Raw genomic sequence first — 17,779 nt, forward strand, 5'->3', positions numbered from 1 at the left:
GAGTTCACCCCGCTGTTAGAAGGGCATTCCTGACAGTCTAGCGTCATCGCTGGGCTTAGGGGAACGCTCCTTCCCCACCCGGACACTACTTGTCCATAGGCTGAGAGTCATCGCTGGTGGTAAGCAGTGCTTAAATTGAGCTCACAATGTACATTTTTCCCTATCCGTATGTCTTTATTTTGGAATATGGGATGGAAATCCATGCAAACACGGGGAGAACATACAAACAGATGGTTTTATGCCCCTGGTGGGATTTGAACACCAGGACTCCAGCACTGCAAGGCTGCAGTGCTAACCACTGAGCCACTGTGTGGCCCCAATAATGGACTCTTAATCCCCTGGGGGGCGGACACATGCATTCCTGCACACAATATTATGCCAAATATTGGCATAAATTATGCCCTCATAGTCACCCTTGCACACAGTATTATACTCTGGGGTCTTTTCAGACCCCAGAGTATAATAATCGGAGACCCCGGGCGGAGGGAGGAAACAAAAAAACAAACCTCTTACTTCCCTCTGCCTGGCTCTGGCACACTCCCCGCAGATCATGTCGGCCATTTTCAATATAGTACATTGGGACTCCGGATGTCATGTGAGCAGGGGCTTGCATCGCAATGCATAAGGATGCAACCCCTGGCCCATGTGACATCGGAGACTTCACCAAGTAGGCCCGAAAGCCTAACTGGATTTTTATGTTTGCATTGTGACAATTTTTATGCCGATACGCTGACAGTTATTTTGTCATTATGCTGGAACTGAGTTCAGACTTCTTCCAGACAATTTTAACCACTGGTGGTAAAGAAAGACCCATCTGAAAGTGTGGTAACCAGGGGCAACGGGCAATGTAGTGTTGTCACGTTTGGGCAGAGTGGGGTCCCGGTGTATCCCTGATTATCCACAACCCTTTCCACTCTTCCATTCACCCAGGTGCGATGTGCAGGATAACAGTCGACCACACAGGGTTAGGGTGAACAGGTTAACTTTACTGAAGAAACCGACAGTCTTACAGCGCTTTGCAGCAGCAGGTTCACAGTGCAATGTGACAAAGTCCAGTACAGGCACTGAAGAGTTAAGTGAAGCACCAATCACCAATCCTTATGTCCCTTAGCAGTAGTTGGGAGGACGGTTGCTATTAGCAATGTGAAGGTGTTCCAAGACAGTAGGAAGGTAGATGATAGGACAGGCCGGCCCTTGGGGGAGACAACGGTAACTGCGGCTTCGTAACTTGGCTCGTTACGGATAAAGACTCACGTTTGGTGATGTCGGGGTGCAGTGGCTCGGGGACCGATGAAAGGCCACTAGCAAGGCAGGAGGGTCCTTGAAGTAGTTGCCCCTCCTGGCAAACAGTATGCACAATACTTTAGGGAGGTAGGAGACCTTGGAGAGTTTCCGCAGCTCGCGGGGCTCTGTCCGGAGAGGTAGAAGGTGCAGGAGTTGATTTCAGGGGTGCAGGCACTTCAGCCCAGCTGTACCGGTGGGCTATATCTTCCAGACCCGGAGTTCAGCTTGTCAGGGGTCTCGGCTGAGACCTGCAGTGTCACTGCAACTTCAGAGAAAACAAGTAGTCCTAGACCTCAGGCTTGAGGCCTACACAGGAGCTAAGAGCTGGTGGCAGGTGTGTCTGCCTTCCCTAGACTCTAGGTCTAGACTGCAGGCCTGAGAGGAAGGAAGCTCCTCCCAGGGAGAGGACTGGATAGGGATTGGTGCTCACAACTCACATGTTTAGCAGACACAGGAAACTTAAAGTGACAGTACATAACAATACATTTATAATGCAAAGTACATCAGAACCTATATAAAAGAGAGATACATCTGCCTAAATACTGACAGGGATGCCACAGAGGTGCTGGGGAGCAGTGCCCAGGAGTAAGCTACTGGCCACAGGCGCAGAAGGGCCCTAACTCACTAACAGTGGCCACTCTGAGTCACTGCACACCCCCGGGCTTTGACAAAAGCCGGCCTCGGCGCAGGGCTCGAGGGCGACTGGTGGACAGTCTAGTCCCCAAACTAGAAGACAGGGGTTCTGGGTCACCTCGACTCAGGATTTACTGCAACCATCAGGCCCCTAGGGGTCCTGCAGGCTAGGCCTAAGAGAACCTGAGGAGGGAAGAAGTTAGGCACTCAAATATATGCAAACAGGTGTAGTGCAAACAAGGTATACATCTTTAAATATCAAAAATATACCTATTGGCATAGATGTGTAAACAGTAGAAAAATACATAAAAGCATAAAAATCAAAGTGCTAATCCAAGGGGGCTCATAGTCTTTAGAGTCCGTGTAAAAGGGGGCAAGGTAAGTAGATGTATAACGTTCATGGCAGAGCTAGGCACACAGCTTAAACGTTGCATAACAAAGAAACAGTCCATAACAAGGGCAAGTCTTTGCAGGCTCAGATGCATTAGAGTCCATGCAGGAGATAAAGAATTTAATCCTTGTAGCGGGCAGGAGGCACACCTCTTGTGCTTCTCTCAGACCTCCTGAGAGCAATCTCCGCAGCAGGGGGAAGTCCGTGAGGTTCTGCAGCAGGCAGAAGTGGCTGTGTAGCCGGCAAGGTTGGTGCAGCCGGAGGCATGGCTGCAGGCTGTAGAGCAGATGGGTAGTACCCTGTCAGGAGAAAGGGGGTTTCCTGACACAGCTCACTGATGGGAATGATAGTTCTGAAGGCGGTAGAAGTAGGATGAGGAGGAGGTACCTCAGGAGCAGGAAGAGGGTACCTGATAGGAGCTTCACTCGGTGGCAGCACCGGTGCAATGTACAGTTCTTCCCTGTGACAGGGCTTTAGCCGGTTTCGGTGAACGACTTGGGGAGCTCTTCCTTCTTTAAAGATCTCGCATACATCAGGGTAAGGCACAGCTGTGAGGATATATGGTTCTGGTTCCCACAGAGGTTCTAGCTTGTGGCTACGGTGCTCCTTCTTCAGCCAGACCTTGTCTCCAATCTGGAGGGGAACAGCATGCGCTCGCTGGTTGAAATCTTCCTCCTGACGTCGGCGAGCTTCTTCCATTCGGAGATTAACAATTTCTTGTGCCTCTGTTATTCTCCTCTGATGTTCCGTAACCCAGTCATCCCTTGGCAGGGGATTTGTAGAGTCGGGTATCTGTATCCCAAGAGCTCGGTCTTTTGGGAGTTGTCCTTGTCGCCCGAACATCAGGTAGAAGGGCGTGAAGCCAGTGGAACAGTGGACGGTGTTGTTATAGATTTCCACCAGCTCAGCAAGGAGATTAGGCCACTCTTGTTGTTTTGCCACTGAGGCTGTGCGCAGCATGTTGATGAACACCTGGTTAACCTTTTCGCACAGCCCATTGCCTTGGGGATGGTAGGCAGTTGTCCGTAACTTCTTGCACTCATGGTACTGGCATAACTCCTGGAACAGCTGGGATTCAAAGGCAGAACCACGATCTGTCAGGGCTTTCTCCGGGCAGCCATAGTGCTTCACGTACTCATGGTAGAAGACAGCAGCTGTTGTGCAGGCAGTAAGGTCCTTGACAGGGACAACTGCGGTCCATTTGGAGAAGTGGTCTACCATTGTAAGAGCGTGGGAGTAGCCAGACCTAGTAGGGGCCAATTTTACATGGTCCAGGGCAACGAGTTCGTTAGGCCTTTGAGTCTGGATGGGGTGAAGTGGTGCACGCTGGTCTCTTCTTCCTGCCTTGGTCAAGTTGCAGGCGGTGCACTCCTGGCACCACTTCTCGATGTCGAATCTCATCCCAATCCAATAGAATCGGCGGCGGATTGTAGCTTCGGTCTTATAGACCCCGAAGTGACCAGACTGGTCATGGTAGGCATCCAGCACCATGTTGGCGTCTCTCCTGGGGATAATAATTTGATGAAGTCGTTGGTTGGACACTGGATCTAGGGTGTTTCGGAGGATCAGCCCCTTTTGGAGGAAGAGACGCTTTCTTTGCCGCCACAAACGAAGGAGTTCGAGGTCTGGACAAGATTGACGTAGGCGGACAGGAGTTCTTCCGGTGAGTAGGTAGTCGTGTATCTCACCTAGGCTGCGGCTCTCTTGCTGCAACAGCAGCCACTTGGAAGGTTCCTGTAGAGGATCAATTGAGTTAGATGGTGACGTTTCTGCTTCTACAGCAGCGGTAATGACGTTTTGCTGGGCAAATCTGTTATAGAAAGGCGGCATCTCGACTTCTTCCCATTCATCTGGGACAGCAGACTCTTCTCCATTTTGGAGTCGTGACAGGGCATCTGCGTTTGTGTTCGTCTTTCCGCTTCTATATTTTATAGTGAAGGAGTAGTTCGCCAGCCTAGAGGCCCATCTTTGTTCAAGTGCACCCAGCCGTGCGGTGTTCAGGTGCGCCAGGGGATTGTTGTCAGTGTAGACTACGAAGGACGATGCAGCAAGATAGTCCTTGAATTTTTCAGTGATAGCCCACACAAGAGCCAGGAGTTCGAGCTTGAAGGAGCTATAATTGTTATCGTTTTTCTCAGCTCCTCGGAGACTTCGACTGGCATAGCCGATCACCCTTTCACGGTTGTCTTGCACCTGAGACAGCACAGCACCAAGTCCTTGGAAACTAGCATCAGTATACAGCCGGAAGGGTTGACTGTAGTCCGGGTAAGCTAGGATAGGAGGCTGGGTGAGCAAGGCCTTCAGCGCCTGGAAGGCGGTTTCTTGTCTCTGGGACCACTCTACTGGCAGCTTTCTGTTGTAACTTTCTTTTGGGCACCCCCGAAGCAGTTCTGTCAGAGGCTCAGCAATCTGTGCGAAGTGGGGGATGAAGCGGCGATAATAGCCAGCGAAACCCAGAAAACTTCTGACTTCTTTGACAGTAGAGGGTGTCTTCCAATCCGTGACAGCGGAGACTTTGTCCGGGTCAGGTGATACGCCTTCTGCGCTGACGATATGGCCTAGGTAATTGACACGAGGTTTCAGGAGGTGACACTTGGAGGGTTTGATCTTGAGACCGTGCTCTGTGAGCACGTGGAACACTTCAGCAAGGTGGTGTAGATGGTCTTTGTAAGACTTGGAATAGATGATGACGTCATCCAAGTAGAGCAACACATGTTGGAAGTTCACATGCCCTAAGCATCTCTCCATCAGTCTCTGGAAGGTGGCTGGTGCGTTGCAAAGCCCGAATGGCATGCTATTAAACTCATACAGGCCCATGGGAGTAGTAAAGGCAGTCTTTTCGCGGTCCTCCGGAGCCATGGGGACCTGCCAGTAGCCACTTGTCAAGTCCAGAGTGGAAAAGTAAGCAGCAGAGCCCAGTGCAGTCAAGGATTCCTCTATACGTGGCAGAGGGTACGCATCTTTGTGGGTCACAGCATTCAATTTTCTATAGTCCACACAAAATCGGATAGTCCCATCCTTCTTTTTGACTAGCACAAGAGGAGCGGCCCAGGGGCTCTGACTTTCTCGGATGACATTGGCCTCTTTCATTTCCCGCAACAGCTGCTTGACAGGTTGGTACATTGCAGGAGGAACAGGCCGGTGCCTCTCTTTGATGGGAGGATGATCGCCAGTGATGATGCGATGCTGAATTAAGGAGGTCTTTCCATAATCAGAGGGGTGTTTGCTGAAAGCGTGGTGATGACGTTTGGCCAGGTTGATGACACCATTGATGTATTCTGGAGGTGTGTTAGCGTCCCCCACGTTAAGCTCCATCCACCAGGGTGAAGGGCTGGTCCTATCTGTGTAAGGTGTGGTGGTAGCAGCCCGTTGTTTTGCCGTAGCTGTGTCAGCAAGGACATCTGCAGGGCACAGCTGGTGCAATTGGCCGACCGGTGTGAATTTATAAAGGCTCACAGGTGTGTCACTCATGTTGATGAGGCGTACTGGAATCTTACCGTTGGTGACAGTCACAAGACTGCGTGCTGCTTTCACCAGAGGTTGAGTCTCCAGCTGGATGGGTTCCAGAAGAGCCTGATAATCTTCGTTCTTTACACCGGGGCGTGCGTGGCACCAGACGATCGTCTCAGAGTTGGCAGACAGAGTCACAGGGTGAGTGTCCCGGATCCGGACACGGCAGATCTCTCCGTTGCGGTTAGCGAACCGTTGATGTGCCACCAGCACCTTGACATGGTGTTGTATGGCTTTCCTGTGGGAAGAAGAAGCAGTGGAGAGAGACACGTGCAAGGCACTGATTATTTCATCAAAACAGTTCTTAAGGACATTCATGCCTAGCACTAAGGCAGCAGAGCCCTCTTCTTCTACCCCTGTGACAATGACACCTTGTTGAGGGAGACGGCAGTCACCAATCTGGATGGTGGGTTCCCAATAACCCACTTGAGGAATAGGCTGACCGTTACTTGCTAAGAGATTAAATCCTTGGTCGCCAATGTCTTTGGATATGTCTCTGAGGTCCCAGTGTTGAACATAAGCAAACTTCTTTAGGGTAGTGACTTGAGAGCCAGTGTCTATAAGGGCCTCGAACGGGACTCCATTGATTCGGACAGTGATGTACGGACAGGGCGCAATGAATTTGGGCGCTTTGGAGGGACCTCTGTATATTCCTCCCGAGGGTTGGTCCTCTGCCTCGGGGGCATCCCGTTTAACTGAAAGCATTGGTTGCGATGGTGGCCAAATTTCTTACAATAAGAGCAAACAGTTCTATTAGCAGGTCGTGGCCTGTCAGGTGGAGGACGCCTGGGACGTGGATAGTACTGTCGTGGCTCAGGTGAGGAAGAGCGGGACAGGGAAGGCTCCCTGGAGGGAGGCGCGGCTGGCACTGTCAGTCCCTCTAATCTTTTAACAGCACTTTCAACTATTCTGTCCATGCAATCTTTCAGACAGGCCACCAGATCAGGTGTAGAAGCTTGGGCAGCCTGAGTAACAGCAGGAACAGCTGGAGCGGCAGGTAACAGAGGTGTAGGTGCGACAACCGGTCCACTTTCTAAGTTGGAAGGGTGAGAGTACAGGAAGGGGCTGTAAGGTGACTCGGTCCCTAAGACTTGGATGGCTAGCGACTTGAAATCTGCAAATGAAACGTCCTGATTCTGCACCGCTAGCATGCGGAGTTGGCTTTGCACTAGCCGGGAGTCTACGCCTTCAATAAATCTGTCCTTGAGCATCTTATCAGCTTCAACCGCACTAATGGAATCAATTTGCTGTACAGCCCGGAAAGCAGTTTGCAGGGCTAAGGCATAGTCTCTCAATGTCTCACCTGGTTGTTGTCTTCTATTGAAGAATCCCAGTCTCACCTCTGTAGAAGATTTTGGTTCAAATTCCCGCTTGAGCCGGGTGAAGATCTTTTCAACAGAGTCTTTATCAGCTGTGGGCCAGGAGCGAGCTTCTTGGAAGGCGACTCCTTCCAGCTGGCCCAGCAGTACGTTCACCTGCTGCACTGGGGATAAAGGTAACAAGTGAAAAGCCCGGAGTATTTGTTCCTTAAAGTCTGTTAAAGTGTGGGGGTCCCCCCGATAACTGGGTAGGTGCGGAGCCCCCAGAAGAAAGTTCACTCCGGTAGCTGCAGCAGCTGATCCATCATCAGGAATAACATTTAATTGAGCATTGTCCGCGTCAGACATTATAGTAGGATAGTGTGGCACTGCACCGGGTGGTCAATCAATTCACTCTTTCATCCTCTCACCAGCGCTGCTGGCTTACTCACTGCGCGGCTGGGCGTGACGTTACTCCTTTCCCAGGAGTGCACTGCGGCCGGCTGAGATGAAGGCACGCCTCCCAACACTAGAGGGGAAGCCCAGGGCTTCAGCAAGATGGCGGCTGGAGCGGAGGCCACAAGAGGAGGAGTTAGCAGAAAGCAAGTACACAGTCTGTGGAGGGGGCGGCGACACTCCGGGGCTTTTGGCGCCAATCCAGGGGGCGGTTCTGGCGCTGCCTGAGGATTTTGGCGCCCACGGCAATACAGTCCACAGACACGCCGGCCACACAGCAATGGCGGCGGTTTTAAAGTACAGTACCCCTTTATACACAACAGTTCGTTACTCACTCTGAGATGGCTGGTAGTCCACAGGAGGGGTAGCGAAGATGGAGTATAATGTCCAGCAATAAATTGGGGCCCAATTTTCACAAAGTTCAAATCCTGTTCGTGACGCCAGAAAAAGGGGTCTTGTGGTAACCAGGGGCAACGGGCAATGTAGTGTTGTCACGTTTGGGCAGAGTGGGGTCCCGGTGTATCCCTGATTATCCACAACCCTTTCCACTCTTCCATTCACCCAGGTGCGATGTGCAGGATAACAGTCGACCACACAGGGTTAGGGTGAACAGGTTAACTTTACTGAAGAAACCGACAGTCTTACAGCGCTTTGCAGCAGCAGGTTCACAGTGCAATGTGACAAAGTCCAGTACAGGCACTGAAGAGTTAAGTGAAGCACCAATCACCAATCCTTATGTCCCTTAGCAGTAGTTGGGAGGACGGTTGCTATTAGCAATGTGAAGGTGTTCCAAGACAGTAGGAAGGTAGATGATAGGACAGGCCGGCCCTTGGGGGAGACAACGGTAACTGCGGCTTCGTAACTTGGCTCGTTACGGATAAAGACTCACGTTTGGTGATGTCGGGGTGCAGTGGCTCGGGGACCGATGAAAGGCCACTAGCAAGGCAGGAGGGTCCTTGAAGTAGTTGCCCCTCCTGGCAAACAGTATGCACAATACTTTAGGGAGGTAGGAGACCTTGGAGAGTTTCCGCAGCTCGCGGGGCTCTGTCCGGAGAGGTAGAAGGTGCAGGAGTTGATTTCAGGGGTGCAGGCACTTCAGCCCAGCTGTACCGGTGGGCTATATCTTCCAGACCCGGAGTTCAGCTTGTCAGGGGTCTCGGCTGAGACCTGCAGTGTCACTGCAACTTCAGAGAAAACAAGTAGTCCTAGACCTCAGGCTTGAGGCCTACACAGGAGCTAAGAGCTGGTGGCAGGTGTGTCTGCCTTCCCTAGACTCTAGGTCTAGACTGCAGGCCTGAGAGGAAGGAAGCTCCTCCCAGGGAGAGGACTGGATAGGGATTGGTGCTCACAACTCACATGTTTAGCAGACACAGGAAACTTAAAGTGACAGTACATAACAATACATTTATAATGCAAAGTACATCAGAACCTATATAAAAGAGAGATACATCTGCCTAAATACTGACAGGGATGCCACAGAGGTGCTGGGGAGCAGTGCCCAGGAGTAAGCTACTGGCCACAGGCGCAGAAGGGCCCTAACTCACTAACAGTGGCCACTCTGAGTCACTGCAAAAGTACAAAGATATGGAAATGTCAGGAGGGGTGTTCCTCACAGCCCAGCAATAACCCTAGATTGTCAGGAATGCCTTGACTTTGGATATGGGATGTCCCTCACTCCTACCTAAAACCACCCAAACTATGGTAAATAATGACTTTGGAATAAATGCACAAAACACTTTATTTTGGTTGTAAAAATGGCCACAGCTTTATTAAACTCACAGAAGTAAAATAATGAAGGAGTCAGGTGAAGTGCTAGACCATTGGGATTCACGAATACTGTGAGATCCCCAGCTGTCTGACATACAGCACCTGGCCAGACAGAAATAAATAAATAAAGGGGGGCAGCACGCTCCGGCTTGCAATTCTAGCAGAGCCAGTACACTTTAAGGGCACCAACGACCCTGTGCTTAACCACTGTGCCCGCCTCTGGATGACGTTACTATTACGACATCCTTCAGGCTGGCCATTTCTAAAGCTCAGCCTGTTCACCACCATGAGGTTTAACCTCCTCTATTAGTTAAAATAAGTCTACAATAACTTGCCTGCAACTTCCACCTGACTCCTCAACCGCCACAGAAGAGGCCATTTGACACCTTAAATGGACTTGACCGCCACCAAACTGAGTAGGAATGCACTAGCCTCTAGAAACCTTACATACTACAAGTCCCCATACTACCTGCCCGACAATACCAAGCTATGAATGTGGCTGAAAATGCAACAAAAGTGATCTGGCTGTAGTCAGAAACTAGTAAAGAGAAATAGACTATAACACTGAAATTGCCATAAATCAGTATACATGGGGATACCGCCATACCACAAACATGTAATTGCCAACCATATATGCACAGAAGTACCTACATCCCACTTATGAGGTGTGAGGTTCCACTTATGGTGGTAACTGTATACACATGATACAGATGTATATACCATGTACAAGATAACACCTCTTCAAGGAATACCTCTCCCACTAAAAACTAGAACTGTCGATTTACATACATTGGCAACCCTATACCCACTGATACTGCAAGGAAAGACATAGAGAGTATAAAGAAGGGAAGAGAGAAGTACTTGTGGTGCTGTGGCTTCTCCAGATACTACAGCAACCCCAGGGCACTTACTGGAGTGAAATAACCCTCCATTGTTGTTTGATGGGTCACAACCACATTAACAGCAAAACAAGCCATTGAATGATGCTTAGCATGATGAGAAGAAGCCCATGATCCGCTTGAGATACCGTAGTCTCTGAAGGCAGTGAGAAGGCTGTAATGTCATCTCTCAATCATTTTCAGAGCACTTGATGACCTTTACCCTTAGCCGCATGCACTGACCCAAGGGCACCAAGACTGAAAGTAGAAGCTGAAATTTTCGTCTTTGCTGGATATGGAACAGCACCATGCTGATGCTGCCCGTTCCGCAAGGAAGGGGGGGGGGCATAGGCCTATATAACTCCTGCACACAGAGCATGGGGTTATCATGGTAAGCAGTGCTGGGCTCCATTCACTAGCTGGCTGCGATAGACACTGTACGGCACTGGCCAGCAACATGAAGAGAAACATGAGTTGGTCAGTATAAGTGGTCATATATCTTCACTAAGAAAAGTACAAATCATCAGAAAAGGTCCTTGAAGCCATTAGATTTTTATTAAAACATTTTTTTTTTTTAATTTAAACATTTTAAATAAAATGTTTTTCTCTACCTCCAGCCGCAACCAGCTCCAGCTCGGAGGGCTCAATTTAGTGCACAGGCATGTGAAAAATGACAGCCATGACCCTAGGGACTTACCCTAACAGGGTCTTCTTAAATTTAATTAGTTTGGCGTAACCAGGGGGTCTGTTACTCTGACGGTTATCCCTCCACACCCAGGGGGCCATACCTCCGATGGTTACCCCTGCACTGGGTTACACCCAAGGTGGTTGCCAATTAAAAGTAACTTCAAGGACCCAGTAAAAAACTTAATGTCAATAGTACGAATTATGATGCACAACAATAGCTATAGTTTAGGATTACATTTAGTATTAAGAAAACCCATTAGTAAATAACTATATTACATTCTGTTATACACGTTTGAAGAAGTGGCAACCTCCCCCCCCCCCCCAAAAAAAAAAAAAAAAAAAAAAGCAAAACAACTTGTTAGTGTATCGCAAACCACCTGTTACATAGTGGCTTGGAAGCACTTGTATGCATCCCACTCCTAAGCAATCATGTCATTTAGGGTTACATAATAAGGCAAGGCCAGTGACAGTAACAAAGTACAACACTGGCCTAAAAATTGGAGCCCCAGACACACCAGGTCCTCTCTTCTACTCGTACTAGATCACTCAGCTAGTTAGACATTTGTGTACAGTATTGTACTTATGTTGGGACTATGCATGAAAATCCCTATATATATATATATATATATATATATATATATATATATATATATATATATATATATATACAGCATGAAATTAAAGGTGCTCTAAAAGAAACAATAACTTACATGGCTCACCCTAAATACTGTACAAGCAATAATACTAAGTCATACCAGCTACAGAATAATCCAGAGTACGGAATTCGGCCAATCAGCGCTGGCTCTGCTGGAGGAGGCGGAGTCTAAGATCGCTCCACACCAGTCTCCATTCAGGTCCGACCTTAGACTCCGCCTCCTCCGGCAGAGCCAGCGCTGATTGGCCGAAGGCTGGCCAATGCATTCCTATGCGAATGCAGACTTAGCAGTGCTGAGTCAGTTTTGCTCAACTACACATCTGATGCACACTCGGCACTGCTACATCAGATGTAGCAATCTGATGTAGCAGAGCCGAGGGTGCACTAGAACCCCTGTGCAAACTCAGTTCACGCTAATAGAATGCATTGGCCAGCGCTGATTGGCCAATGCATTCTATTAGCCCGATGAAGTAGAGCTGAATGTGTGTGCTAAGCACACTCATTCAGCACTGCTTCATCACGCCAATACAATGCATTAGCCAGTGCTGATTGGCCAGAGTACGGAATTCGGCCAATCAGCGCTGGCTCTGCTGGAGGAGGCGGAGTCTAAGGTCGGACCTGAATGGAGACTGGTGTGGAGCGATCTTAGACTCCGCCTCCTCCAGCAGAGCCAGCGCTGATTGGCCGAATTCCGTACTCTGGCCAATCAGCACTGGCTAATGCATTGTATTGGCGTGATGAAGCAGTGCTGAATGTGTGTGCTTAGCACACACATTCAGCTCTACTTCATCGGGCTAATAGAATGCATTGGCCAGCGCTGATTGGCCAGAGTACGGAACTCGACCAATCAGCGCTGGCTCTGCTGGAGGAGGCGGAGTCTAAGATCGCTCCACACCAGTCTCCATTCTGGTCCGACCTTAGACTCCGCCTCCTCCAGCAGAGCCAGCGCTGATTGGACGAATTCCGTACTCTGGCCAATCAGCACTGGCTAATGCATTGTATTGGCGTGATGAAGCAGTGCTGAATGTGTGTGTTTAGCTCAACTACACCGGTGGAGTAGTTGAGCTAAGCACACAGATTCAGCTCTGCTTCAATTAGCGCTGGCCAATGCATTCTATTAGCTTGATGAAGCAGAGTGTGCACAAGGGTTCAAGCGCACCCTCGGCTCTGATGTAGCAGAGCCGAGGGTGCACAAGGGTTCAAGTGCACCCTCGGCTCTCCTACATCAGAGCCGAGGGTGCGCTTGAACCCTTGTGCAGCCTCGGCTCTGCTACATCAGAGCCGAGGGTGCGCTTGAACCCTTGTGCACACTCTGCTTCATCAAGCTAATAGAATGCATTGGCCAGCACTGATTGGCCAGAGTACGGAATTCGGCCAATCAGCGCTGGCCAATGCATCCCTATGGGAAAAAGTTTATCTCACAAAAATCACAATTACACACCCGATAGAGCCCCAAAAAGTTATTTTTAATAACATTCCCCCCTAAATAAAGGTTATCCCTAGCTATCCCTGCCTGTACAGCTATCCCTGTCTCATAGTCACAAAGTTCACATTCTCATATGACCCGGATTTGAAATCCACTATTCGTCTAAAATGGAGGTCACCTGTTTTCGGCAGCCAATGACTTTTTCCAATTTTTTTCAATGCCCCCGGTGTCGTAGTTCCTGTCCCACCTCCCCTGCTCTGTTATTGGTGCAAAAAAGGCGCCAGGGAAGGTGGGAGGGGAATCGAATTTTGGCGCACTTTACCACGTGGTGTTCGATTCGATCATGGCGAACACCCTGATATCCGATCGAACATGTGTTCGATAGAACACTGTTCGCTCATCTCTAGTAGGAATAACAACACAAGCAAAAATCTGTCTGCCAATCTGTTCCATCACACCAAATTACCCCCAGCCGCAAGCACTGGCTCAGGGGAAACTAACCACCATGTTTCCCCACTGTTTACAATTTCAACCAGCTCCAAGAACCCCCCACCAATTATAAATGACCTGTATACAGTATGGCCAGTATATACAGTATGACCTGTATACAGTGTGGCCAGTATATACAGTATGACCTGTATACAGGCCTGAGAAAGTACATAGAAATTATCAACTTTAACTTATCCCCAGCATGGCCAGTATTAGCAGAGCTGGAGACATATACAGGGAGTATCAGTACGGCCTCCATTACCCTCACTACACTGTACCAGGCTGTCTCTCTCTCACCACAGGACCTCCATTACATGTGTCCTCTCAGCTCCACCATAGACAGACCCTCAGTCCCCAGCACTCATGTACAGTCTGTATTATATAGTAGTATATATGAGATATCAGCCATGTCTGCAGTGTCTATGGTAAATACATGTATGGACATGTGTGACTGTATATATCCTGAGGTAATATTGCAGTACATATACACACATATATAAATATATACACACATATACACATACACACATCAGCAGTGTGCAGTAAATACATGAGGGGACGCTGTAGCTGTATATATGAAATTTCCCCAATGTGGGACTATTAAAGGATTATCTTATCCTGAGAAATATAGTAATATACATATATCAGCCATGTCTCCAATGTGTGGTAACTACAGGAGGGGACTCAGCCAAGTCTCCAGTGTGGTAAATACTGTACATGAGAGGACTCTGTGACTGCAGACATCTTGTGGTAATACTGCATCATATACAGTATAGTTGGTGATACTACACTAGTAGTGCTGTGTAATGTGGTGACACCAGCGCTGTGTGAGGTGATAAATCTCAGTCTTATACTCCCTGATACAGCAGACATGCTTCATCCAGGTCTTGTGATGAGAAAGAGGATGAAGATGGGTGAGACAGGAAGTGACATCTATTCCTAACTCCTCCCTCCCTACAGTAACACACTAAGCACCATACACTAAAGCAGAACATACACCGATATATACTCCTACTACAGATATAACAGAACATACAGATATACACTCCTACAGCAGAACATACACAGATATATACTCCTACAGCTGTATATACACTAAAGCTGAATATACACCGATATATTCTTAAAGCTGACCCAGTCTGTATAAATTTACTCAACTACTGCACAAAGAAGAAACTGCAGGAGTTATTGGTTCCCCCATCCCAAAGTCATGTCCCCCTTTGCTGATGGCTCCGGGGGTGTCTTTCTGACAGTGGGGAGAGAGATGTGCTGAAATTAACGTATATGTATGAGGACACAACTTTCAATGGTTTTTCAAGGACTTTTAATGTGCTCTGTGATTCATTAACTTAATGCAAATCAAGCTAAATGCTGCTACATCTGGATTTCTTTTAAAGCCTTGGGCCTTGTGACATGTATGAGCTGTATACAGGTTGCATAAAACTATAAAAATGGGGGGAAAAAATTGAAAATCAAGTGTACAGATATTCATTTTTTTTTCTCTCACTTCTATTGACTCTGATTAAAAATTGTACAATCTCTGATCAGGTGCCATATAACACAGATATAGTGACATGGGGATTGTGACATGTATTGGGCATTGATGTGACATGTGGCATGGCACGGGTATTGTGACATGTATTGAGCATTATGACATGGATATTGTGACATGTATCGTGACATGGTGCGGATATTGTGACGTAATGGGCATTGTGACTTGGTACGAGCATTGTGACATGGCACTGGTATGGTGACATTTATTGGGCATTGACATGGCACAGGTATTGTGACATGACATGGATATTGTGACATGTTGGGCATTGTGACATGACACTGGTATTGCGACATGGCATGGATATTGTGACATGTTGGGCATTGTGACATGATACGAGTATTGTTACATGACATGGATATGGTATTGCATATGCACTGTTGTCACATGACACTGGTATTGTGACATGTTTTGGGTATTGTGACATGGTACGGGTGTTATGACACGGGCGTTCTGACATGGCACTGGCATAGTGACATTTATTGGGTATTGTGACATGACACAGGTATTTTTTGTAATGTATAGATGTAGCAAATCTTTAACTCTACACTAAACGCCTAAAATGCACTGGCACAGAACTTTAGACTTTCAATGGCTTCTAGGTTAAGGCCCAACGTTGCAGAAATGCAGTATGTGTGTGTATGTATATATATATATGTGTGTGTGTATGTATATATGTATGTGTGTGTGTATATATATATATATATATATATATATATATATATATATATATATATATATATATATATATATATATTTTTTTTTTTTTTTTGCAGATTTTGCTGTGTTTTTTTTTTTTTTTTTTTTAAAGCCGAAGTCAGGAGTGGATTTCACAGAAAGGAAACATCTAGGTGCTTCCTTTTATATTTTCTATTCTTTTTCAGTCCACTTCTGGCTTTGGCTAAAAAAAGGAAAAAAAAAAAAAAAAAAAAAAAAAAGCAGCAAAATTTGCATCAAAATACACCATTTCCCTAACATGGGGCATTAGCCTTATTCTGTTAGGTTATAACTTGCTGCAAGTTGCTATCTTATCTCTTAGTTGAGCATTAAAGGGATCCTATCATTTAAACACTTTTTTTTTTTTCTAGTTGACACGTCGGAATAGCCGTAAGAAAGGCTATTAGTCTCCTACCTTTATCAGTCGCCTCTGGCCCGCCAATCGGTAGAAATACTGGTTTTTATCTGTATGCAAATGAGTTATCTTGCAGCACTGGGGGCTAGAGAACTCTCTCCAGCGACGCCTCCATCTTCAACAGCAACCGCCTCTTCTGCTGTCTTCTTCCAGCTGGGGTCACAGTCCGGTGCCTGTGCAGTCGAGCTGAGTGCACAGGCTGACCGGCAGCCATTTTTTGCAGGCTGCTTATGTGCGCATGCGCAGTACACTCCTGTAGTTCTATGGAGACCAGGAGTGTACTGCATACTCCAAAAAAATGGCCGCCAGCTGGCCTGTGCACTCGGCTTTGCCTGGGTCCCGATGGCAGAGCCGACTGTGCAGGCGCACAAGTCTGACCCCAGCCGGAAAAAAGAAGATGAAGAGGCGGTTGCTGCAGAAGATGGAGTCGTCACTGGAGAGAGTTCTCTGGCAATATTGGGGAAGCCCCCAGTGCTGTTTGAGCACTAGGGCTCGTCCCCAGTGCTGCGAGAGAACTCATTTGCATACCAGTAAAAACCGGTATTTCTACCGAACGGCGGGCTGGAGGCGACTGATAAAGGTAGGAGTCGAATAGCCTTCCAACGTGTCAACTAGAAAAAAAGAAAAGAGTTTAAATGATAGAGTCCCTTTAAGGTCCCACCAGGGCATTTCAGTTGAGTCTGGATTGACTTGACTTGGCTATTGTTTTTGATGTATGTATGAATTGCATGTAAATAAATCTTTTTTTCTTTTTCAGCTATTCTGTTGTAGATTTGCTGATGTGCTTGGCATCGTTGTCCTGTTACATGACTTTGTTTCAGCCCACCATTAGATGTTGTATGAATGGCCTCACATTTGACTATAGAATACTTAGGTTCACTGAATAGTTCATGATTAGCTCAACTGCAAGGACTTGTGGCTGCAAAACTAGCCCAAATCATCGTCCCTCCACCACAATAGGTATAAGGAGTTTGTGCTGATATACGGTCTATGGTTTTCACCAAAAGTAGTGCCATGCATTGTGCCTAAACAAATCATATCCACTTTGAAGTCACTTACTTGCAAACATTAATGGTCACTAACTTAATGTCATTTAACAGAGTATTTGATTCTAGACTAAGATCTAATGCACTTTTTTTTTCTGTTGCTGTTTTCTCCCTGAAAACCCCCCTTAAAAACTCAAGTTCCTGCCAATAGGTGTCACCCTTTTCGTTCATTTGCTGTTCACTCCCTGTTACTAGGGAAGTACTGTACTTAATTTACTTCAAATCAAATCAAATTTACTTTGAATCTATCTGTCTGCAGTAACTAGGGGAGGGACTGGTCTTTTCACACGTTGTTGGGGGGGGGGGGGGAGGGGTTGTTTTCCTCACAGCCTGTACACTTATGCAAAGTGCTTTCTTATGCAAAGTCCCTTTAGGTACTCCTGGCAGAATTGCATGTTAGTAAACCAGTATTAGTAGTAATGGGTAAAGGAGACTTCTCCTTATTGTACATGCTTCAAGCCTTTGGATGAAATGTAAAATGTTCTGCAGCTATAATGGGACTATTGGCAACACAAAATGATAGGGAACCATGTATGATGGTTTATTTAGGCAGAGAATAGCTTGTCCAGTTCGAC

The 17,779-nt window shown here is 47.4% G+C and overlaps 1 protein-coding gene across 1 annotated transcript in view; it reads left to right on the top strand.

The window, feature by feature from the left end:
- Positions 1-17,779, top strand: part of PPP2R2B (protein phosphatase 2 regulatory subunit Bbeta) — a 270,379-nt gene that overhangs the window by 64,194 nt on the left and 188,406 nt on the right. The gene's annotated exons all lie outside the window — the stretch shown is intronic.

Source organism: Leptodactylus fuscus, chromosome 5 (assembly GCF_031893055.1).
Source record: "Leptodactylus fuscus isolate aLepFus1 chromosome 5, aLepFus1.hap2, whole genome shotgun sequence".
Taxonomy (NCBI): domain Eukaryota; kingdom Metazoa; phylum Chordata; class Amphibia; order Anura; family Leptodactylidae; genus Leptodactylus; species Leptodactylus fuscus.